Source organism: Doryrhamphus excisus, linkage group LG23 (genome assembly GCF_037039965.1).
Source record: "Doryrhamphus excisus strain RoL-2023G ecotype Guam linkage group LG23, RoL_Dexc_Guam_v1.1, whole genome shotgun sequence".
Taxonomy (NCBI): Eukaryota; Metazoa; Chordata; class Actinopteri; order Syngnathiformes; family Syngnathidae; genus Doryrhamphus; species Doryrhamphus excisus.
In genome coordinates this window covers 5,484,737-5,490,736 of record NC_136379.1, presented here as the reverse complement: position 1 = coordinate 5,490,736, position 6,000 = coordinate 5,484,737, and positions in this window count along the sequence as shown.

The following is a 6,000-nucleotide window of genomic DNA, read 5'->3' as shown; positions in this document are numbered from 1 at the left end:
CTGAGTGGCATGGTTTTCTTTCAACAAGGTACACACAATTACTATTTAGTCCGCTAATTTGTTAATATAATATTGTTTATATTTTACCCACTTTTGCACCTAAATTAAACTACAATTTCAGTAACGGATCTGCACACGGCATAATAAGCATTGATACTATGATTTTTTATTATCTTAAGAGAATGATTGTTTACACATCTCTTGTATTCTCGTTTCAACGTGTAGGTGAACCTAATGGTGTGTCCTGGGGGAACTCATCGCTTCAGTGTTACCAACCGTCCATTAGGTGGCAGTAGAGCTCCGCTTTTGCAAACTGACCTCTTGTCTGACTCTCCAAACACCACAAGTGGAGGTAATTGGCATTCCACTGAGCACTCCTCCCTCAGTTGGGAAAGGAGATATCTGCAAATAGCAGCTTGGCATCTTATTTATTTATAGGCCCCACCCCCTCTCGCTTACAACCAACAAAAAAAAATCTCCATTACAACGCCCGTCCCCGCCTCAGGCAACTGTCAACCTGGTGCTCAGCATCTCCAGTGCGTCACACAGGCGGGCGGGGGACTGGGGAAGTCAAGCTGTGAGGCCTCACTCTTGTTTGTGTGCACGGCTTATAAACCTCCAGACATGACACCACTGTGGATGAGGTTCCCCCTTCCCGCTCCTTCCAAGGAAGCCTCTTGACAGACATGTCAGAGGACTACAGCGTGTCTGCTCACTTGAGGCGGGCTCAGCGGGCCGGTTATTAAGCATACGGATGCTGACAGTGTCCTGCAGCCACTAATAATATTGTCATCCCTCAGTCTGACACCAAGTGGAGGAATCCTCTCATTTGCCAAGCGCTGCGCTTGGAGGCGTGGGGGGGCGCCACACATGACATAATGCATGAACACATACTGTATGTCTCTGGAGACGACACCGCATGCATCATCACACCAGTGGCATTTGCATATGGACTAAATCCACTTACATACCAGGGTGATGGCAGTACATTTTCTTACTGTCTGATGTGATGGTCTTTAGTGTTGGATTTTGTCCCCCAATAGCAAGATGGCACCCATCATTTCATTCATTATGGAACTTCACAAAAGAAATAACATTTTAGCTGGCTGGCGGACACATTAACAGAGATCAGCAGAGCTTCCGGGATTCTTTTTCTAAGCGAGACAGTTGCTTGGGAGAATTTATCCTATGAAAAATCACTGAAGGGTATTTTTGAAACTGAACATACAGAAATAAAGCTATACAGTCATTTAACAAGAAAATAAAAGAAAAATCACGGATGGGAATATAGTCACAATATGAAGTTGTAATGTAACGAGGGGAAAGAGTGAAATATCCTTAAACCTCAGATGCATTTTTTTTTCTTGGAATGCAAATTTTGGTCACTTCTGATTTGGAAAAATGCACTAACGTGATGCTCAGTATATACACTCAAAGATGACTTACAGTATAATTTTGAAGGACCTACTGCAGAAATGCAAGTCAAAGATTATGTATATGACAGGGGTGCTGCTCTAGACCCGACTGCTAAAAAGCTTTAAAGACCTACTGGTCCAAAATACTAGTTAAAGTACTAGAAGGCAATAGGTGTTTAAAAATAGCAGAGTGTTGCTGTCATACTGAATAGAGGATCTTTGACTAGTGTTAAAAAAAAAAAAAAAAACATGTGGCGACTTAATGTGCTGTTTGTCAGACACACAGCTGCAGATATCTGCTGGAGAACAGCTAAAGAGAGCGATAGCGTCCACCGCTGGAGCTCATGTTTATGTCAGCGGTCATAGAAAATGTGTCACTCTGCCGCTTTCACACGCCAACATGCCTTCCTCGTCTGCCGCACCGCCAGCTGGTCTCTGTCCAGATGTCCGGTCCGAGGCTCCTGCCCCGCCTTTACCCGTCGCCAAGATCAGAGCCTTTGCCAGTTGTCGAGCTCCGCCAAGGACTATTTATACCACAGGCCTCCATATGTCACATGTGTCAGGATGAAACCAAGCTTCTTTGTTGCCATGGAGATCAAGCATTTCCCCCAACATCTTATTCCTTTTGCATTAAAGGGACAGCAATTATTCCTAGACAGATTTTGATTCACATAGCCACTGACTGGATGAAAGCCCGCCCACCTCGCAGTGTCTGACATTTGTCACCGTGAACGCCATTCTTCAAGTGGAAAACACGACTGGGAGACATTTCCATTTCCTTTCTCAGCAAACTAACATGTTGGTCATGCAAAAACGGTCGGCGAGAGTGGCAGGGAGCTGGCAGGTGAGATGGACTCTAATGAATTCGTGCTCGTGGAATGACATCGTGCGGTGAAGTGAGCGAGAGAGCCCGACGCTAATTTATTTTGCAGTTAATTAAGTTGCAGAGCTTGAGTGCCACGCCGTTGCCTGTGAGCACGTCATCATCGGCATGAACACAGCTGCTGTCATCAGGAGGGGAAAATAAGTTTAATAACTTGTACTTATTAATGTTGCTAATCTTTTTAATGCAAAGATAATGCTACAACGAGCTCTCTAGCTGCCCCACAAATGCCGAGTGATGAAACTATGCATCATTTCTACTACTTTATTATATCTAGTCAAGGGGCAAATACTATAGAAAGTACATGTTGGGATTTTTTCCATCAGTTAACCGTATTTCCTCTATACTGGCTGCACTCATGCAGCCCTGGACCATATTAGGCAAGACACAGTTACCTTACAACTCACTTGTGTTACCAACTATACAAGCTGGACACTGACTACTGTAAAGCAATGATTCTCAACTGGTGGGTCATGTATGGACTGGTTGTTAGTGGGCTGTGGGTCTTTCCTGAGCAAAACAAAACAAAAAAAATTCATTCAGAAAGGGATTTTTTTTTAATGATGGGATGTTCCCTGAGGCAAGGTGTGTACTCCAATAGGTGGCAGCAACACTCTGTAGTGTTGTTTGAAACCGGAGAGCAACAACCCTTGTTAGTAATAGTACAATGTCTCAGTCCTGTCTCCTGGTGAGCCTTGGAAAGTATTTTATTAAGTATCAACTGTTTACGTGGAATGTACAGCTGAGTTGAATTGTCATATGTGGAGGTCTTTTTGTCTGGAAAAGGCTATTAAGCCATTTCTAAAGCTTTGAGACTCCAGCGCACCACAGTGAGAGCCATTATCCACATATCCATTATCCACATTCCATGGTTAAAATGGAACAGTGGCGAACATTGCCAGCCAATAATACCCCAAGAGCGCAACGACAACTCATCCAAGAGGTCACAAAAGAACCAACAAAAACATCCAAACAACTACAGTTACTGGTTAAAGTCAGTTTTGCCTTGGTTAAAGTCAGTTTGAAAGTTTTGCCTTGGTTGAAGACAGGAAAGACACTGGGCAAAAACAACCTGTTTATCCTCACGAGGGTCGCGGGCGTGCTGGAGCCTATCCCAGCTGTCTTCGGGCGAGAGGCGGGGTACACCCTGGACTGGTGGCCAGCCAATCACAGGGCACATATAGACAAACAACCATTCACACTCACATTCATACCTATGGACAATTTGGAGTCGCCAAAAGTCGCATGTTTTTGGAATGTGGGAGGAAACCGGAGTACCCGGAGAAAACCCACGCATGCACGGGGACAACATGCAAACTCCACAAAGAGATGGCCAAGGGCGGGATTGAACTCGGGTCTCCTCTCTAGACATCATACCAACAGTAAAATACGGTGGTGGTAGTGTGATGGTCTGGGGCTGTTTTGCTGCGTATTACTTTTGCATTACATGTACCGTATTACAACATTTTCCGCATAAATACCTTATATTCGTAAGCATCTACCTTGAAAAAATGTTTTTGTTGTGGATCGCGGGATGGAAAAAATGAAGTTGTGAGAGATGTACTTACTTTTGTCATACTCTAAGAGTGAATTGAAAGTGTGTCGGGCAGCAGTTGTCCAAAGCATGATGATCACTTTTATAGTTGTCAGGCTGCTCATTTTTATTCAGAGGCTGTCATTATTTCATCGTAGCAGCTCGCTTTGTCTGGAAAAGGCATGTGTCAGGAGAGACAGCACCATCAGCAATGAAGTGTAAAGTGACTCAGCCTGAAAGAATCGTTCGCCTCGACATAAGACGGACCTTTGCGGATCTTGGCTGGATCAGAAATTTATGCAGTTTTATTTTACATCCTTAAATCTACAAAGCATGCTTTCATTACCGCCGCTTGTTATTTACCGCCTTCTCTCTGTACACTTAGAATTGAGGGCCGTGATAGCACATATTTAGTAAGTGGCCCCGCTGAAGAACGATGTGAATATACTGTATAGAAATTAGACAGCTTGGAAAAAAAAAAAAAACGGTAATAAAACAAACACGCCCCTGGTGTTTATTACACAAGCAGAGTAAATATTCCGAGCTTCCTGCCGGCAGCTTTGACTGGTAAAATAGTGATGTGCAACATGCTGCAGAAAGCACTCATTCCCTTTCATTAATTTGAGTACACGTGTTCCGTTTGGGAAGAAAGATCCTGCAGCAGTTACTGCGTTAAATGAGCGTTCCCTCCTGACGCTTCAGTCGCAATCATCGGTGTCGCAGCCCCGCAATCAGGTCGGCGTTCAATCTGTTCCCCAAAGCTTTGGGTATCATCCATCTCTGAGTCTGCCGCGCCAGATAAGTTTTTTTTGGGTGGGGGTGGGGGGTTGTGACCCAGTTTGAAAAAAAAAAAAAAAAAACAAGAATCACATTTACATGTGATAATGGAGTGACTGATGTGTTTCTAATTTGAAGTTTGAAGTGAGGTCACAAGGTCGTTCCACACTGATGAACACAATGAGATCTCTGGATCTGTCTGCCAGCGCTTACCATGAGGATCAGTGTGCGGATGTTGAAGAATTTAGGGCACATGCTAATTCGAACACTCGCACATTCTAACGAGAGACAATACAAGCGTGGTATCAAACATTCGGCTCTTACAAAGAACAAACTTTTTATTGATGGGCAGTTTCTAATATTTTCACCCTCTTTTGTGGTCAATTTCGCGAGAAAGTATTAGGTACAAACGACGACACTCGCAGATTGTGCTTTGTAAGTGCAGGTCAACGCAACCAATTAGATTCACTGTCTGGTGTGGGCGTGGCTCGGGCACCAGTCTTTCTAAGAGTCATGTCCCATCATGGGGCTGCACGGTGGTTGAGTGGTAAAGGTTTGCCATTATTTATTATACAAAAATAGAATAATAAACAATAACAAATTATATAATAATTATAAAATAATTATAGCAAGTATTCCTGTGAATAGTAAGAATGATAATAAAATTACTATGAATAAAATAATAATAATTATTATTCATTATATTATATATACAATAATACAAATGACTAATTTGTATCAATATAGGTATTTAAATAATAAACAATGAATAAAATAATAACAAAAATCAATTATTTTGATTATGAGCTGCACAGTGTTTAAGTGGTTAGCATGGAGACCTCACAGCTAGGCGACCGGAGTTCAATTCTCCCCTCGGCCATCTCTGTGTGGACTTTGCATGTTCTCCCCGTGCATGCGTGGGTTTTCTCCGGGTACTCCGGTTTCCTCCCACATTCCAAAAACATGCTAGGTTAATTGGCGACTCCAAATTGTCCATAGGTATGAATGTGAGTGTGAATGGTTGTTTGTCTATATGTGCCCTGTGATTGGCTGGCCACCAGTCCAGGGTGTAACCCGCCTCTCGCCCGAAGACAGCTGGGATAGGCTCCAGCATCCCCCGTGAACCTGGTGAGGATAAGCGGTAGAAAATGAAGAAATGAATGAAGTTACGCAATGACAAATGAGCCATTGTGGGCGGATGGCCCCTGGGGCACAGTTTGGGCACACTTACTTTTGTGAATCTTTGTCGGGGTTGAGCTTGTGGCGTCGGTTCTCTGAGCAAACTGGTTGAGAGAGGAGGTGCTGAGGCCTAACCAGCAGTGTCTTAACTTTGGGTCTTAACTTTGTGGTAACAAAGGCAGGCCCTAAAATGCACTTCCTGGTGTGGGCGT